This window comes from Triticum aestivum, chromosome 3B (assembly GCF_018294505.1).
Source record: "Triticum aestivum cultivar Chinese Spring chromosome 3B, IWGSC CS RefSeq v2.1, whole genome shotgun sequence".
Taxonomy (NCBI): domain Eukaryota; kingdom Viridiplantae; phylum Streptophyta; class Magnoliopsida; order Poales; family Poaceae; genus Triticum; species Triticum aestivum.
In genome coordinates, this window is record NC_057801.1 from 176,012,158 (window position 1) to 176,031,610 (window position 19,453).

A 19,453-nucleotide genomic window follows, 5' to 3' on the forward strand; every position below is an offset into this window, starting at 1 on the left:
CGACCACGGCCCCCATCCTGAACCCTGAGATAGATAGTGGGATACCTCTCCGGTGAGCCCCCCTCCCCGCTGCGGCTGGTTCTTCCTTCACCCCGGCGAGCCCACCCCTTGAAAATCGACTGACCCAAAAGTTGATTCAGTCGACTGAAGTGTAGCCAAATCGGAGCAGCATCGCAAGCAAGAGCAAGAGCGAGAGCAGCAGTGCGAGCAAGAGCAATAGCAAGAGCATACCAGGCAGGGGACCGAGAGCAAGAGCAGAGCAGCAGCGCGAGCGAGAGATAAAGCAGCAGCAGCTCCTACTGATGTGGACGACGCCGCCGAGGGAGCGACGCCGTGGAGGAAGTGGCCGGCGACGCCGCCGTGGATCGAGCCGCGCCGTGTCGGCACAGGACCGAGCGCCGGCAGCACCGTGAGATCGAATCAAGAAGAAAATGCGGCGATTGGTGTACAACCTCTTTGGTGGCGCCGATTAGGCCGTAGCTTCATCCGAGGAAACGGTGATGATGATGCTCTTCCGGTGGTGCAGGTGAAGACGGAGGTGTGGGAATGGAGGTGGCGTGAAAGACAAGGGGAATGTCGGGGCAGCTACTTGGAGGGTGGAGGACGGGGTGGCTGAACCAGCGGGACGATGAGATCGACGACGGATCCTCATCCGGTACGGAGGATGAGGGACGTTGAGGTGTTGCTGTGGACGATTTCGTCGGGGAAGAGGCTCTGGCTGGGTGGCGGACGGAGCAGGGTGTGGGGTTTCGTCGCGGGTTTTCGCGGCCTCGATGTACGAATGGGTAGGCGGATGGGATGGCAGTGGGGAACCATGGCTTAGAGACGCGCTTGTCCGAAATGTGGGGTAAGTTATGAAAGTACCCCCCCACCGATTTGAGGTGGTTCTTTCGGTTCAGGGGTACCACAGGCATTTCACGTGTCGGGATTTCACAGGAGGTGGGAGTTTTCGCGCGCGTTGTAATTTCGGAATAGCAAGGCGCGGGTTGAGATGGAGGGAGTTGTCGGAGCACAATGAGACAAACATATATCTTAAATATTTCGGGCTAACAAGGCGCGGGTTGAAGAGGCGAGAGTTTCGCAGCACGATAGACAGAGACGCTAGCTTCAATTTTCGGCATAACAAGGCGCGGCTTGAAATTTCAAAAGAACAAGCTTAACGTGTACCCAAAAAAGATAATTTGCACCTCAACACACACAACACACACACAAACACCATTTAGACTAGAGTAAGGTACACGTGCATTGCACGCATGAGATTTGGCAACCAAATTATGAATAAATACCACATTATAGCATGCAAGCTTTGAGCCATATATGCATGATGTAGATGTTCGTTTAATTCCTATAGTTCATTTCATTCAAAATCATCTAGTTTTTATAAGAAAGCTAATCTTTTTTAAGATTCATGGAATTGTGCATTGTAAGACATAAAGTAAAAACAAATAATGACAAATCATGTAGAAAAACATTTGGGCAATTTTGATACGAAAGATTCTAGAACAAATAAGAAGTGCTTGTGTTTTGATGTTTGTGCATTATGCTTAAGTTCAACCATGGAGTCTTCTAGATTATACATGTGGCGAAATCTGGTGGAATCTAGATGATATCCAACGGCCAATAGTGCTCAAATTTGCCGTCTTTGGACCATCGGATTCGCCTCATCCAACGACCATATTTCAAAGTTAAAGTTACCCGCACACAATATAAAAAAATATAATATAATATATATAGGGGTATAGATATAGATATGTGATGCGAAAGCCTCCCATCATCTCCAATTAGAATAGTGTGTCCATGCACGGATGCGACGTGACCAAATGATGTCTGCCATCGGTATCTCAAATTCAAATCAGTCTAACCTTGTTCAATGTGTATACATTACAACATGCTCGTTTCCAAACCACACCGCGCAGATCTCCGTTATATTCATGCATGCATGCGTTTCAAACATCAGGATCTCTTATTCAAATATTTGAATTCAACTTTACATTGATTATGACCTCACCTATTTATAATTGTACCACTAACTTTCTCTCGTGCATGCATGCACACACACTACCAGTCGGCATTATCCATCGCACGTATGCAATCTTTTTCTTCAGGTCGGTCTCCCATGAAGGCACTCACCCACACACATCCCCCTCTCCATCATATCGGCCATTCTTTATCTCTCACGCGTGCATGCGCAACGATCGATGTTCCTCTATGTATGTGTGTATATAGCTAGGTCTTTCATAGTTTTCCACACAAACCGATCAATCGATATATCCAGTGAGGTTTCACCCTCTTTCCCACGTCCACATCGATCAATCTATACCTCTCTATATAGGATTAACATATATAGCTAATACACCCACATTAATTATATATCCAACGTCACCCTCTCATCATCCATGCCTTCCGCTTCATCTCTCAGACGCGTGCACAATGGCAAAGACAGGGGGCAGTAAGGGGCCTGCCCCCCCCCTAACATCACTATGTATTGAGGCTAATATGAATGTGATCATTAAAGAATTGCTGCTAAAAAAGGTTTAATTTCATGAATTGACCCTCCTCGTAAAGGATTAGCAATGCTTGGCCCCCTAGCTCATTTATTTTTCATGGCTCCACCACTGCGTGCAACAGCGCATGTGTTCTCCTCCTCTCTCTAAATATCGATCTCGCACTTGTGCATTCCTTCATAGTCTCCCTCCACTCGGCCCCTCGCACCATCTTCTACCCCCCACTGGATTTTGCCACATGTACAATCTAGCAGACTCCATGGTTGAACTTAAGCATAATGCACAAACCTTAAAACAACAGTGGTTCTCTTTGGTTCTAGAATCTTTCGTATCATAACTGCCTAAAAAAATTTCTAGTTGAATTGCCATTATTTGTTTTTACTTTATGCTTTACGACACACAATTCCATGAATCATAAAATAGATTAAGGGCTTCTTTGATTCAAAGGATTCTCAAAGGAATTTTGGAGGATTCTAATCATTAGGAATTTTTCCTATCTTGGTTGTTTGATTCGTAGGATTGTAAACCATAGGAATTTTTCCATATGATTCATTTGCACTAGATTTCATAGGAAACATCCCATCCACTCAAACCTCTTTGAAAGAATTCTGCGTTTTTTCCATGCACAATCAAACACTCGTACAATCCTATAGGATTCAAGACGACATTCCACTATAATCCCATGTTTTTCCTATTCCCGCGTTCTTAGCTTTTTTATAAATTGATTTTGAATGAGATGAACTATAAGAATTAAACGAAGGGCTACATCAGGCATATATGACTCAGAGCTTACATGCTATAGTGTGGTATTTATTCATAATTTGGTTGCAAAATCTGATGCGTGCAATGCACGTGTACCTTACTAGTACTTCGAGTATGTGCAAAACACGTAAATTAGAATACCAATGGCACGCTACAGAGTTTCTCTCTTACAGTTAATGAAGCCACGTGGCACATATGGAGGCGTTGTCGCGACCTCCTTGCGTGGATTGATCACAGTGATGTGCTGCTGGTTCCAGAAGAATGCACTCGTCCTCCCTAAGCCATACTGGCAGTACATGCACGAAGCGAAGATGTGCACGCACGCCACGCACGCACTCGTTCCCTCGCACGCACACGCGGATACACGGGCGGACGCAATTTTGTACCAAGATCCACCCCATGTGATAATTTGACGCGTGTAAAGTCGTTCACTTCATTGATGGTCAATTAATACAGCGCATGCAAATTGAGTGGACGTGAGGGCGGAAGAAAGACATTATTACTCCACTGCGCGCATGCGAGTTGTTAAATCGTCGGTTTCTACTAGTACTTCCATTGGTCTCCTTCGTATTTTGTGCCAATTTTTGACAGTAACATAATATTTATGCATTTGAGAAGTGTAGTACTTGAAATTTATGTTCCGCTAAACTCATCGGGAGCCGTTTCGGGCCTCCAAACCAAAACCATCAATTAATCTTTACCTTGTTCCCATCACATTCAAAAGCCTGCTCACACCTACTAGTACGTACCAAACCTGAACGTGTTCCCACTATGCAGGTATTAGTACAAGTGCTAGTACTTAGGATATAAAAAGGGGAAATACCTAACCAAAAATTACTCTACCTTTCCTCCTCATAAGTGCTTCTTCTTAGTCTGTCGTTGCCATGGCCGGTAAGCAGAGCTCTAGGTCGAGAACTACTCGTAACAAGGGAGCGGCAACCAAGGCTGCGGAAAAAAAGAGGGCTCGCCGCCACGCAGAGACCTCGAAAGATCTCTCACGGGCAGGCGATGGCTCCCAGGAGCGCCCTAGCCGTGGAGGCAAACATGCCGAGCCGGTGGAGCTGGAGTCGTTATCCCTCGACGGCATGCCCGATCAGCTCAATAAGCAACTCAATAAGCAGAAGGAGTTCATCCAAGGCTTGATGTAGTTGCTGAAGGATAGCCTCGACGACATGCCCTCTAAGCTCAATCAGCAGGGGGAGTTGACCGCCGGCTTGGTGATGCTGCTGAAGAAGAGCATTGCCTCGGAGAAGAAGGCGACCAGCGAAATCCTGCGACTTCAGGAGGACAAGGAGAAGCTCTGCCACGAGATCGACCTGTTGAAGGAGAAGAACGCCGGCTAGAAGAAGCTGCATGAGAATAGTAGTTCCTTGATGAAGATGCTGCAGGCCCTCGTCATTGAACAGAAGGAGGAGTTGGCGAAGCTCTGCATCGAGCACCCGGCTGCTGTCAAGGTACGTAATGCGGCCGTGGAATAGATGATGAAGGCTCACGTCGAGAAATCCCGCGTCATGGATAGAATGAAGAAGATGGCAGAGGAGACGCGCAAGGAGACGGAGGTCGTGGAGGCGATGAAGAAGCAGTTACGACTCTGCGGCGAATTAGATCATTTGGGGTGATAATCTTCCTTCTTCTTTTGCTGCTGTGTTTCATCTTTTGCTTCGGGTGTTTTGCCGCACGTGTCACGTTCTCTGCGAGGCATGAATAGAACAATGTTTTTTAGGGAATGAATAGAACAATGCTAACAATGAGATGACTAGCAAATTAGATCATTTTTATCACCATATGGCACTGGGCTGCCGTGTTTCGTGCTCCTCCGTCGCAGTACTACTCCAGTGGAAAACTTGAGTATACTGCACAGTTCTTTGCTCCTCCTCGATCAGGTCGTCGGCGCATTTATACGAGCAGTCAAATCACAAGGCCCCACCTTCCAGTAGTAATGATCCGTCAAATCACAAAGGCCTCTCGTGAAACCGACCAAGCTAGACTGCCCCGCCCTCTAGCCCTTTAAAAATTGTATACTTTTGTACAACAGTAGTATCGATGGATTGCGCCATGGAGCAAAACTTGAAATTGAAAAAAAGGTGGTACATATAGAGAGCGCTCGTGGCCAAATTATGCATATAGTACTATTAAAAAGGCTAGTCACAATAATGGTGTCCAGCACAACCCACCCCTCAAATAAAACTAAGCACCCTGGAATTCTTTGACAAAACTAAGCACCCTGAAATTCTTTGACAACTAAACTGCTAGTTGTATGATGTTGCCCATATATATTGTACGTATATAATGTGAAGAAACGAGTGGTAGTACTATACCAACTAAAAGATGAAATGTAAGAAATACTAGTATGTACGTACTAAAGAGTTAAAGTAACAAGAAGAAACATAACATAGTTCTGCTGGGGGCTCAGCACAACACACCCCTCAAATAAAATTAAGCACACCTGAAATTAAACTTTGCAACTAATCCGGTAGACACTGCATTAGAAGTTTAGAACCACCATGAGCAACGACACTGCCACCTTACTCGGAATCCTCGTCCACGTCCTCGACTTCGTCCTTGTCCCTCTTCCTCTTGGCTGATACTTCTTTGCTTGAACTGCCAACTTGGCTGTTGCTCTTCATCCAACCCTTGTAGATATTGAAACAAAGGTAGCCATCCATTGTAGCATAGTGGATGTGGTCTATATCTAGTACATTCCGCTGCCATGCATGACAATGAAACATGTATGGAGGTTTCTCCAGTTTACCGTACGAAGGATGAACCATGGCTCCTGCCAGGGTCAGCATTGAAGGCCGAGGAGAGGACACCAGCCGATTCTTTTGGAGGTCGAAGGTGTTGCGTACAACGAGGCCTATCCGACGCAGGACTTCTTTGTCGGTACCAAAGTCTACAGAAACGAATTTGACTAGGTTGCTCTCGAGGAAGTCCTTAAAATCCTGGCACTCAACGTCGGCATGGCATATGTCGTAGACCAAGCATAAGTCATGCACGCAAACCTAGATCACGGCGGGCTTCTTCCTCTCTTCGTCCTTTAGATCCTTCTCTTGTCCCACGACTGTAGTGTACTCAACATCTAGCCCAGCGACCCACTCATCATCTGAGTCTTCGAACATGCGTCTGAAGCGAGAAAGGCATCCTTTCACCGTCGCGGAAGAACGGGTGTAGATGACGTCGAACTCATCGCCGGTGATGGTTCTAACCTTGTACTCACCGCCGATCGGGGAGATTTGGGACGCCATGGATTTGGGAGGAGGGTTAGGATTAGTGGAACTGCCGTAATGTGAATGGACGGGACGACTAGGAGCGAACCACCGTAGTATTAAAGGACGTGCGGGGACGAGTAGGAGCAAACTGCGAGCGTGCGAACGGCAGGGTAGTGGCTTTCCATTCTCCCATGATACGGGCTTCCGAGAGCCCTTGGATCTGAGATCGAACGGTTGCATGGCGTGATTCTAGACCTATGGGTGAATATCCTATCCTGGAGGGTTATTCTGCAAATTTTCAGCAACTTAGCATGTGACCGTTTGATCTGAGATCCAAGGGCTGCCAGCAGCCCGAATCATGCTCGCGCCTACCACGACCGTCGCGTCGCTCGCGCGGTCGCGCCCTTGGAGAATTAACACGGTGTGTTAGGCTATCTGATGTTTGCATGTCATACATAGTCATCACTTAGTCACTCATACTACAACAAGGTTGGCTATAAGGTTGGCTATAAGTGTATTTTTTACTCCTCTCTATCTCTTTCTTCGTACTCCCTCCGTCCCATAATATAAGAACGTCTTTGGCACTAGTGTAGTGCCAAAAATGTTCTTATATTATGGGACACAGGGAGTACTAGTATTTATTGCATTTGCCAAGGAGTGACCTCTTCCAATGAAATGGTGTTGCTAAGTTTGCTTCATTTAATTAGCTATAGACTCAAAATTGTGTTTTCACCTAGGTACACGCGCTTATCACCGTTTCTTCCTTGGGTCACCAAACTAGTCTCTCTCTTCTTGATTAACTTGCCACATCAGACTTTATGCCTATGTGGCAAGCTTAAGCACCTGTAGGAGCAAGTAAGGTGCCCATTCGTTGCACGGAAGAGTGAAATGCATTGATCGGGGTGTTGTTTATTTTGACAAAGGATGTGGGGGTCATCTCATGTGTAATAGGTATCGATAGGTTTCTTCGGATATTATTTCATCTCTAGAGCTCAGAAACATCCGGGTGAAATAGATAAAAAAGTATCTTTTGCAAACAAAAGCGTTCAACTGTTGAACCTGCATCCAAAACTTGTGAAGAAATAACTCTTATTGTGCTTGGTAGGAAATGGTTCATCATAAGTCTTTCACCGGTACTGTAGTAAAAATTCATACATGGAAGATTCTAGACTAAACCATAAATGGATACACTTTTATTCATGCGCGATACTCCAATAGAGCAAGATCATGCATGGAAGTCTCCACATGCTTAGACAGCGGATTACATTGAGCGAAGACTAATGATCAACATTTAACTTAGTAATGCATATGTCCAGGTGAACCTCCTTTGAGTCCCTATGCACATTGTTGGGGTCAAATAATACCATGCGTCTTCCATGTCCACATCGGCGGGAAGGTCCCAGCTCGGCAGAGTCCAAGTCATCTTGACGTAGCCAGTGTCGCCGCCCACGGACCTCTGAGGGGTAGTGATAGTGAGCACGCACCAGTACATCGGCCTCGTGTCAGTGTCAGCGTCAGCGGCGTCGCCCCTGACGCACACTACAGAGATGTGGCGGTGTCCTACGCGGGCCTCGCCGGTGGCCACGATCAAGAGGAAGACGTTGCCGTCCTCCTCCAAGACTAGCAGGCGGCGCTGATCCTCCAGCGACTCCGGCACGGTGAACGGGTAGCACGTCTCGTACTTGATGTTCTTCGCCAAGGGCCAGTAGTGATCGCCGCAAGCCTGCGTCAGGTTATGCACGATGTCCGCCGGCGAGCCCTAAAATGGCACCGGGCACTCATAGCAGTAGACGAAGGGCTCCTTGGAGGCATCGACCAGGCCGTCCATGAAATGGGAGTGGCTGTAGGGGACGTTCCGCCAGTTGAATATATAATCAAGTTACTACGAGATTTACTACAAAATAAATCATGACGGCTATAATAGAGATTAAACTAATCTTGTGGACTAGCATAGAAGATGAACAGATCGAGTCTAGGACACAGAGTAGAAACATGAATTCTACCACGATTTTGAACAGGAAGGATAGAAACACATATGATGCAACGGGAGCAGCACCATTGGCGTTGAGGTTGTCGCCCATGTTGTTGAGGAAGAGGTTGCCGAGGTCACGGAAGAAGTCGTCGTTGGTGAAGTCGTGGTTGCTAGAAGTCGCGAGAGTGCGGTCCCCAAATGTCAACAGCGCCCGCCAAATGGAGCGCAGGAGGGAGTGGCTGTAGGGGACGTTGCGGCCGCCGAATGGAGCGCAGGAGTAGCCCACGAAGCAGTAGACGGTGGTCCTCCCTAGTCTCTATTCTTATCTCTATCTCTACTACTCTTCTCTTGTTTTTTATAATATACTAGTTGTAGTTGTCAACTCGAATAGTACCGCACCATCCACTGCACGCCCGGCTGAACACGCCTCCTCGCCTCCATTAAACCCGCATGCAAACCGAGAAATCTACTCCGGCCCGCGGGAGGAAATTTGCCGCTTGCTGTGGGAGGGTTATTCTGCAAATTTTCAACAACTTAGCATGCGACCGTTTGATCTCAGATCCAAGGGCTGCCAGCACCCCGTATCATGGTCGCACCTACCACGACCGTCGCGTCGCACGCGCGGTCGCGCCCTTGGAGATTTAACATGGTGCGTTAGGCTATCTGATGTTGGCATGTCATACATAGTCATCACTTAGTCACTCATACTACAACAAGGTTAGCTATAAGGTTGGCTATAAGTGTATATTTTTTTACTCCTCTCTATCTATTTCTTCGTACTCCCTCCATCCCATAATATAAGAACGTTTTTGACACTATGTAGTGCCAAAAACGTTCTTATATTATGGGACACAGGGAGTACTAGTATTTATTGCATTTGCCAAGGAGTGACCTCTTCCAATGAAATGGTGTTGCTAAGTTTGCTTCATTTAATTAGCTATAGACTCAAAATTGTCTTTTCACCTAGGTACACGCGCTTAGCACCGTTTCTTCCTTGGGTCACCAAACTAGTCTCTTGTTCTTGATTAACTTGCCACATCAGACTTTATGCCTATGTGGCAAGCTTAAGCACCTGTAGGAGAAAGTAAGGTGCTCGTCCGTTGCACGGAAGAGTGAAATGCATTGATCGGGGTGTTGTTTATTTTGAAAAAGGATGTGGGGGTCATCTCATGTCTAATAGGTATCGATAGGTTTCTTCGGATATTATTTCATCTCTAGAGCTCAGAAACATCCGGGTGAAATAGATAAAAAAGTATGTTTTGCAAATAAAAGTGTTCAACTGTTCAACCTGCATCCAAAACTTGTGAAGAAATAACTCTTATTGTGCTTGGTAGGAAATGGTTCATCATAAGTCTTTCACCGGTACTGTAGTAAAAATTCATACATGGAAGATTCTAGACTAAACCATAAATGGATACACTTTTATTCATGCGCGATACTCCAATAGAGCAAGATCATGCATGGAAGTCTCCACATGCTTAGACAGCGGATTACATTGAGCGAAGACTAATGATCAACATTTAACTTAGTAATGCATATGTCCAGGTGAACCTCCTTGGAGTCCCCATGCACATTGTTGGGGGTCAAATAATACCATGCGTCTTCCATGTCCACATCGGCGGGAAGGTCCCAGCTCGGCAGAGTCCAAGTCATCTTGACGTAGCCAGTGTCGCCGCCCACGGACCTCTGAGGGGTAGTAATAGTGAGCACGCACCCGTACATTGGCCTCGTGTCAGTGTCAGCATCAGCGGCGTCTCCCCTGACGCACACTACAGAGATGTGGCGGCGGCCTGCACGGGCCTCGCCGGTGGCCACGATCAAGAGGAAGACATTGACGTCCTCCTCCGAGTCTAGCAGGCGGCGCTGATCCTCCAGCGACTCCGGCATGGTGAACGGGTAGCACGTCTCGTAATTGATGTTCTTCGCCAAGGGCCAGTAGTGATCGCCGCAAGCCTACGTCAGGTGATACACGATGTCCGCCGGCGATCCCTAAAATGGCACCGGGCACTCATAGCAGTAGACGAAGGGTTCCTTGGAGGCATCGACCAGGCCGTCCATGAAACGGGAGTGGCTGTAGGGGACGTTCCGCCAGTTGAATATATAAGCAAGTTACTACGAGATTTACTACAAAATAAATCATGACGGCTATAATAGAGATTAAACTAATCATGCGGACTAGCATAGTAGATGAACAGATCGAGTCTAGGACACAAAGTAGAAACATGAATTCTACCACGATTTCGAACAGGAAGGACAGAAACACATACGATGCAATGGGAGCAGCACCATTGGCATTGAGGTTGTCGCCCATGTCATTGAGGAAGAGGTTGCCGAGGTCAGGGAAGAAGTTGTCGTCGGTGAAGTCGTGGTTGCTAGCATTCGCAAGAGTGCGCTCCCCAAATGTCAACAGCGCCCGCCGAATGGAGCGCAGGAGGGAGTGGTTGTAGGGGACGTTGCGGCCGCCGAATGGAGCGCAGGAGTAGCCCACGAAGCAGTAGATGGTGGTCCTCCCTAGTCTCTATTCTTATCTCTATCTCTACTACTCTTCTCTTGTTTTTTATAATATACTAGTTGTAGTTTTCCACTTCACGCCCGGCTGAACACGCCTCCTCGCCTCCATTAAACTAGCATGCAAACCGAGAAACCTACTCCGGCCCGCGGGTGGAAATTTGTCGGTTGATGTGGGAGGGTTATTCTGCAAATTTTCAGCAACTTAGCATGCGACCGTTTGATCTCAGATCCAAGGGCTACCAGCACCCCGTATCATGGTCGCACCTACCACGACCGTCGCGTCGCACGCTCGGTCGCGCCCTTGGAGATTTAACATGGTGCGTTAGGCTATCTGATGTTGGCATGTCATACATAGTCATCACTTAGTCACTCATACTACAACAAGGTTAGCTATAAGGTTGGCTATAAGTGTATATTTTTTTACTCCTCTCTATCTATTTCTTCGTACTCCCTCCATCCCATAATATAAGAACGTTTTTGACACTATGTAGTGCCAAAAACGTTCTTATATTATGGGACACAGGGAGTACTAGTATTTATTGCATTTGCCAAGGAGTGACCTCTTCCAATGAAATGGTGTTGCTAAGTTTGCTTCATTTAATTAGCTATAGACTCAAAATTGTCTTTTCACCTAGGTACACGCGCTTAGCACCGTTTCTTCCTTGGGTCACCAAACTAGTCTCCTCTTCTTGATTAACTTGCCACATCAGACTTGATGCCTATGTGGCAAGCTTAAGCACCTGTAGGAGCAAGTAAGTACAATAGTGCGCTTTACATGGCGTTTTTGCATATGTGGAGGAAAGAGAGGCAAGGAAAAAGTGGAGAAGTGGGCTTTCATGCAAGAGCCAGCCTCTACTACATGGTGGAGCATTGGGAGAGGCACCAGTATGGAGGTGGTCAGGAATCGGGAGACTCACGCCGGTCATAGCACCACAGTTAAAATGATAATGGCAAGTCAAATCATGGGGCCCCACCTGTCCAGCAGTAACTCGCTGTCAAATCACATAGCCCTACGTTTGCAGCAGCCTACTCCCTCGTCTTCTCGTGTCTCTGTCGAACCGACTAGGCGGAACTGCCCCGCCGCCTACCGCGCAGGAAAAGCCCCGCACTCGACTTTTAAATAGTATATAGTATACTAATTTTGTATCCATGATTGCGCCCGCGCCATGGAGCAAAGCATCTAGAAAACGGCGGTACGCATGTACGGAGTATACAGCACGCCCGTCGCGTTCGCGTCGCACCCTAGACGGTCGGTCGGTCTGGCACGCTGCTCTTTGAATGGAACGCGCGTCATATTGCGTTCGCACACACATGTGGGATGTCAATTGAGAACCGACCATAGGCACACTCCCTGGCCCCGCAAGTCGGGTGACTTAATAGAAGAGGGAGGCGAGCGATAGTACTAGAGAAGTGTTGTACTATGCTGGTGCCTGGACGATCCCTACAAGACATGGAAGATCAGTTCGTCCATGCATGTGACCAGACTCCAGCAGACACGCCTGGATTGGCTATCGTCTACATATCGTGCAGGCTGTGTTGTACATGGATGTAGTTGTGGTGAGAAATCTAAAAAAGGTTTCTTGTCATCTCGAAAAATTAGGTGTCATGTTCTTCAGATCACTGCGAGGGTTAAACAACGACAACTGAGTTGGGCTAGCCATTGGGGGCACATGCACGAACAGTGACTACTCGGCTGCCATCTAGGTCAAGCCGGCTATGTAAATTAGGACATCTATCGATGGACCCCTTTTCTACGAGTTTATCTTTAATCTGAGCTTTGTTCCTCGTCTAGTTTGTCCGTCGAGATTCATGTTGTCTCCTTTGGGCAGTGAGGTTATGATTTCTTGTCATGTGGCATTTTTTCGTGTTATATGTTATAATCCGGCGCTTCAGATCAAAATGATGACAATTGCGCCTTCGGGCCACATACATGAAGACTTCTCGACAGTCATTGATGAGGTCAAGCCGGCTCCGGTAGACAAAAGAAAACTAAGTACTACTCCACTATATAGGCAGGAGCCTCCGCGCTTGCTTGGTAGTGTTGCTCTCTTCACACTGTCTCAGCCTCTCCAGATCTAAACACGACAGCGGTGGCCACACTCTCTCTCTCTCTCTCTCTCTGCTCACCGCTGGTCACAGATCCAACTGGATCCTCTCTGCCGGGGAAGGTGAGAAGGTGCAATGTTCACGCGGTCGTCCTCGGCGATGGCTCTAACCCACTGTTGGGCGCGTCCCGATCAGCCTGCCTTGCCATTCTCTCCCAAGCACCGCTGGCGAGGGAGGGCCTCCGACCCCTTCTTCCTTGCTGCCGTAGTGTGGGCAGATCTAGCCTCCCGCCGCCCACCTAGCGACATCCCAGCGACCATCAGGTATAACTTCCTTCGAAACCGGCCTTGCTCTACTTCCCGAGCTCCTGACGTCACTGCATTTGTATCTTTTACTATTTCTCAGGCCCCCTCGTAGATAGGATCGATCGGCTGTTCGAAAACCACCTAATTTTTTTACGTTTAAGAGGTAAAACTAGTTCATGCACTCGAATCTAGTACTACTTGGTTCAAACAAGGAAGAAAGGGTGTGGGGGGTGGGGGAGGATTTGTTACCTGAATCTAGGACTTGGTCGAAAGAGGAAATAATGGGGGCGAAAAGTAGCAGAGACTGGCTATCCAACTGGTCTCTAGGTCTAATAGGGAAATAAAGGGAAATGCAGTACAAACTCAATATAAACCTGATCTATTGGTTGAAAAAGGAAAGAAAGTGGGGACTGGGGGACAAGTCAACAAAGTAAGTCTAGCACTAGATTTGCTAGCCTCACACAGTATAAGGTGGCTATACGGAACAAAAATGGGACCAACCCAGATATCCTATTCTGATGTTTGTGGCCCCGAGCCACTCTTAGGTAAAATGTAGCAGCCGCACTGTTAAAAGTAAGGACATGTTAAACCAATGTTGTTTTCAATGTAATGCCTCCAGTAATATGAATCAATGGCACTTCTTTACATGTCGTGCTAAAATTTCCCATTAAGATAAGTTGGTTCTTTTCGTTGGAAATGCAACTGTCCTGGTCCGCCTACTCTCCCGTGCCCAAAGTAATGTCGTATTTAACGGTTGTCATAGTTAATCCTAATGCCCACACTAATATATAGCAATGCCACTACTTTAGAAATTGCTACTGTCCTTGTAGGATTGCCATTCAAATAAGGAACATGCTTCTTTTCATTTGATGCATTTTTCATCACTTGTTAGTCACCCTCCTTTCCACCTTTTTTGTGCAAACAGAGATATACATTTCACGCTCGATCTTAGTTGAACTTCACAAATGATATCCAAATTATAGTTGAGCATTCAAGGAGCTTCACAACCAACCTTGATGTTGCTCAATTTTATTGCAACTAATGAAGAAGAAGCTCTGTGGGTTTCGTTTTCTTATGGAAATGGAACCGGGGCTGGAGCCCTTTTCTTAAAAAAATGAAGAAGAAGCTGCTAGCCCACGGGACATTGCCTCATTTTAGGTGAACTGCACCAAAAGGTCCCATGAATTGAATCATCCATGTTGGTGACTGAAAGAGCCAGCTTCAGCATCCCAGTCTAAGCACCCCCAGCCTCCATCCTTGCGACGCACGGTACACCTTTTTGCCACCTGCTCAACCCTAGTGTCACTGATAAAATGAAGTAATAATATAGTTAAAATAGAGCGAGTGTCATCTCTATCATTTCATTTCCAATGTAGATAAAGAAAGTGCTTCTCTTTGTTAAAGTATGTTTCATCAACTAGTCCCATTGTTAATGTTTAAGCGTTTCTGCAAACTGGGGTGCTTAATTTTAGTTGATATGTACAAAAATAAAGATTTGAATGTCTCAAGGCGCCTCCTTATACTACCGTCGTACACTGATGTTCATCACTGGCAGAAGGTGTATCTGGGAGACTTGGGACGATGTCCAGTATGAGGCGTATCATATGAGGCGTCGCAGGGCCCATCTCGCCCTCGCAGCATGGCATACTATGATACTATTGCAATATTTTCTTCTATTTATTTTGTGTGTTTCATCAACTAGTGCCACTATAATGTAATCATGCTTTTTCATTATCTGTGCAAACAGGGTTATTCAGCTGCATTTTGGTGGAACTGCACAAATGTACGTATGGAACCGGCATATATGCAGAGTGCGAGGTGTGCCAAGTAAAAATTACCGACACCAACCATGCTGCATGCACGCATTGGCATCCACCACCACCAGTGGGATGTGTGGCACTCTCTGTGGACGGATCTTTCTCGGCAGCAAATCCTCTAACCAAATACTAGTAGCTTATATTGGCAGTTTTCTAGGGAGTACTCTTTTCTAAAAGAAGCACCAATCTATTTTTATTTATTTGTACACTATGTCACAACTTTGACCCAAAGGTCCAGATCTATTTTAGGGTGATTGGCGTAGTACTCGGAGACTGATTGTGAGCATGATTTTCATTAGCTGTCACACTGATTGTAAGCATGAGCAGGTGGAAGATTAGGTTAGTGCGAAGCTTACCTTAAACCACACCGCCGCCGTTGAAACGAGGTGAGCATCGAGGGAACCGTGGAGAACAGCGGGGAAGCAATATTGTGCCATCCGGCCTCCTCTTGTGGTGGGAGAACGAATACTCTTGTGGCTCCGGCTGGCTCTGCACCCTCACGAACGGCACACCATACTCGATCAATTCGTTATCCTCTGGGTGCTCGACCTTCAACCTGTACGCCCACCACCTCCGCCTGATTGTCGCCTTGGGTGAATCTGTCTGCTCCATCGCCCATAGGAGATACTCGATGAACTCGGAGGACTGCGGCGTGACTGCCGTCGAGGAGTACATGTACATCGCCGCCCTCATCGCCGTCGTCTCACTCTTTCGCATACATTGCCACATGGCCCGCACCGTCCTCGAAATCTCCCACTCATTGTCAAACCAACTAAGGATCTCCTTCAACCTGGCTAACTTTGCCTGGTCGCCGCCGGCGATCTGCCTGATTCGCTGCTGCAGCCTCTCCATAGATGTCCTTCTGAGTGGTCCGGTGCTAGCTTTGGAAGATGGGAGGAGAGACGATGGTCTTGCAATAGAGAAGAGGGAGAGGCGAGATGGTGGTTTTGGAATGGAGATGATGGAGAGGAGAGGAAGTGGTTTTGCAATGGAGAAGATCAGAAGAGGGAGAGGCGAGACGGTGGTTTCAGAATGGAGATGATGGAGAGGAGAGAAGGTGGTTTTGGAATGGAGATGATGGAGAGGAGAGGAGGTGGTTTTGCAATGGAGAAGATCAAAAGAGGGAGAGGCGAGACGGTGGTTTTGGAATGGAGATGATGGGGAGGAGAGGTGGTGGTTTTGCAATGGAGAAGAGGGAGAGGAGTGTGCGGCAGCGATTTAGGATTGGGCGAGAGGGCCGGCGCGCTGTGACTGGATCAAAATCAAAATCAATTAACCCTTCAATTAAGAAAGCGGCCCCACATTAACTAGTCTCCCTTTTATTATGGGTCATAATTGACCATGATTTTCGCACATAAAATATATGTTATACGTTGCAAAATAATAATAATTTGAAAGTACATTCAGATATGAACCAAACGATACAATTTTTGGTGACATGCATTCACATTTTGCTTGTCAAATACAGTATGTGGTCAAACTTTGACCCAAAATACGCAAAACAACAAAAAAATACTTCCAAGACCAGCACCGCTCTTCCGCTCTTCTCCTCTTAAACCACCGCCGCTCCTCTCATGTTCCAATCTAAATCCAGCGCCGCTCCTCTCCTCTTCCATTTCAAAACCACCGCCCCTCCTCTCCTGTTCTAGTCCAAAACCAGCGTCGCTCCTCTCCCGTTCTAATCCAAAACCAGCGCTGCTCCTCTCCTCTTCCATTCAAAAACCACCGCCGGCGAGTGAAGGTGATGTGGAGAAGTAGATCGATGGAGGAGTACAACCGATACGTGAGGATCGCTGACGGTGACCCTGTGAAGCTAGCTAGGATGTTCGAGATACAGTCTTGGTTTGACAACAAGGACCAACTAGTGGCGATGGCGACATCCATGGCCAAATATCTGCAACAGAGCGAAAAGGTGGCGATACTCCCGGAGGGAGTCGCGCCGGAGTACATAGAGCTGCTCCTCTGGGCCATGGAGCAAATAGATTCACCGAATCCGATCGTGAGGGAGCGGTGGTGGGAGTATCGATCCTAGATGGAGCATCCACCAGAGATTGAAGGATCGAGCACCTATAGGGTGCCGTTTGTGAGGGTGTCCTGCCAGAGCGAGCCGGTGGAGTCTTAGTCGACCGAACCCAACTGCAAGAGGAGAAAAGCAGTTGGCCCGACGACGCTTCCCAGCCATCGTCTCCCTCACTGTTCACATCGTCTCACGGGGCGACTATCTGCCGCCGAGGAATAGGAGGGGGCTGCCCCCCCCCCCAGCCCAATAGTCGGGTAGGTTGTGAATTGTCAGGAGGAGCTTATGGTTGTCAGTATTTGCAGGTTGTGAATTGTGTTTTGTGTTGTGTATTTTGAGAGTACTTTCAGATATGAATGTCTTTTGAATTTCAGATTAGCAGTATTGAGCATATGAAGAATTTTATGAATTCTAGAGATTTATTTTAGCACTTAAAAAAATGTAGTTTCATAGGAGTATAAAAGTGCAGACGAGAAGAAACTGCAAGTTTCAATTTCAGATAAGAAACTGCAAGTTCAGTTTTAGATAAGAAACTGCAACTTTCAGAGGCAGAGCATTTATATTAACACGGCCTTTTGAAACAGGGTTAACATCATGTTGGAAGTTTTATTCATGGTCGAAAATGGAACTACCATCTAGTTAACATCATGTTGATCAACATTCATGCATAGCACATCTTCATATGATGCACAATCAAAATGCCCACACAATGTCGAGTGTGCGAAACACAGAGAAAACGAGGGACGAAGTTTTCGCAAGTGTTGGACGTGGTTTTGGGCTGCCCCGTCTAGGCTTTCATTTTTAACATGCGCAGCCCACGACCTCGGATGGGAGGGCCTGTTTGTAATTTCTTAGGGCCGTCATGTATCGACCGGCCTATGGACCTCCCATCCGAGGTTTTATTTTTGGCAGCCCAATTTATGTTTTTTTTAAGAAAACGGTCTATTCTATTTTTCTATATAAGAATAGGAACGCCAGGTCCAACTTATGTTTCCTTCTAACTATATTATATATATTTAAATTATTTTATATGTTATTATATATTATTTTTATTGTCATCATATATTTAACAGATACTTACATATGTAAGAAAACAATATCCCACATCTTATTAACTTATAAAAATAATTTCTTAACAAATAAAATCCTAGATTGTTTTGGCACCAAAATCCTAGTGATTGTGTACAAAAGCTTGGTAAGATTTAAGGACGAATGTAATAATATCTCTTATTATTTAAATATATTTATAACAAAATGCTCAGCCCCTTTTTATTTTTTGATAACATTGCTGGCCCAACCCAACATTATAATTAGAATCAGCCCAGCAAAATCATGTATTTCGAGAAAGTGCAAATGGCCTGTAATTTTTTAGGAAAATAAATAAATGGGCCGCATGGACGCTACATTATTTGTTCACCCAGCCCAGCTAATGGCTGTAATTCAAAAAAAAGATCAAATTGACTGTAAATTCTACCGCGCAAAAAAAAGACTGTAAATTCTGAAAAAATGGGTTGAATATGTGCCACATTTTTGGAGGCTGAAATGTGGGTCAATAGGTCGAAGCCAACGCAAGTCGTTGTCAATTTAGTCAACAAATGATTCTGACATGTTAGCCGTTGGATTTACATCCAACGACCGGCATCCATCTTCAATCTCTCGTCTTCTTCCTCTAGCGCCGCCGGGACCACCTCCCGCCTCCTGCTGCTAGCAGCTCTGCTTCGCACGCTTCGCTATGAAGCGCTACTCCATCGTTGGCCAGGCCATCCCTCCACCCCTCCACACCTCCTATTCTTCTCCACCGACTGTCGAACCACACCGCACTAGAACCAGTTAACCCTCGTACACCTCTCCGTCTGCGACTCTACTCCCACGTCTTCCCATCTCCGGCTTGTTGTTATCCGGGGCCTCGCCGAAATCCACCACCTTGGATGCGCTCGGTGCGGCGTGGTCAACGAACGACACCATCGTAAGTAGGCTGTGCGTGGAGAGGCTGACAGCTGGGTCCACGGTCGCGTACAAGGAAATGCCTCCTTATTACTCGCAAAATAATGATTCCTCCACCTGACATCTGGGACCCACCGAAAGGGCCTCTGTATTTCGTGAAAAAAACGTGCCCCGCGCTGACATGTCGGACCCACCAGCTATCTTCGCACGCAAGGAAGTGCCTCCTTATTACGCACAAAAAAATGAATACTCCCCCTGCCAGCTGGAACCTAGCATACTGGGAGGCTGACTTGTGGGCTTTGTCAACTTAGTCAATATGAACGATTCTAGATCCTGTTACCGTACGATGTTCATCCAACGGTCGTA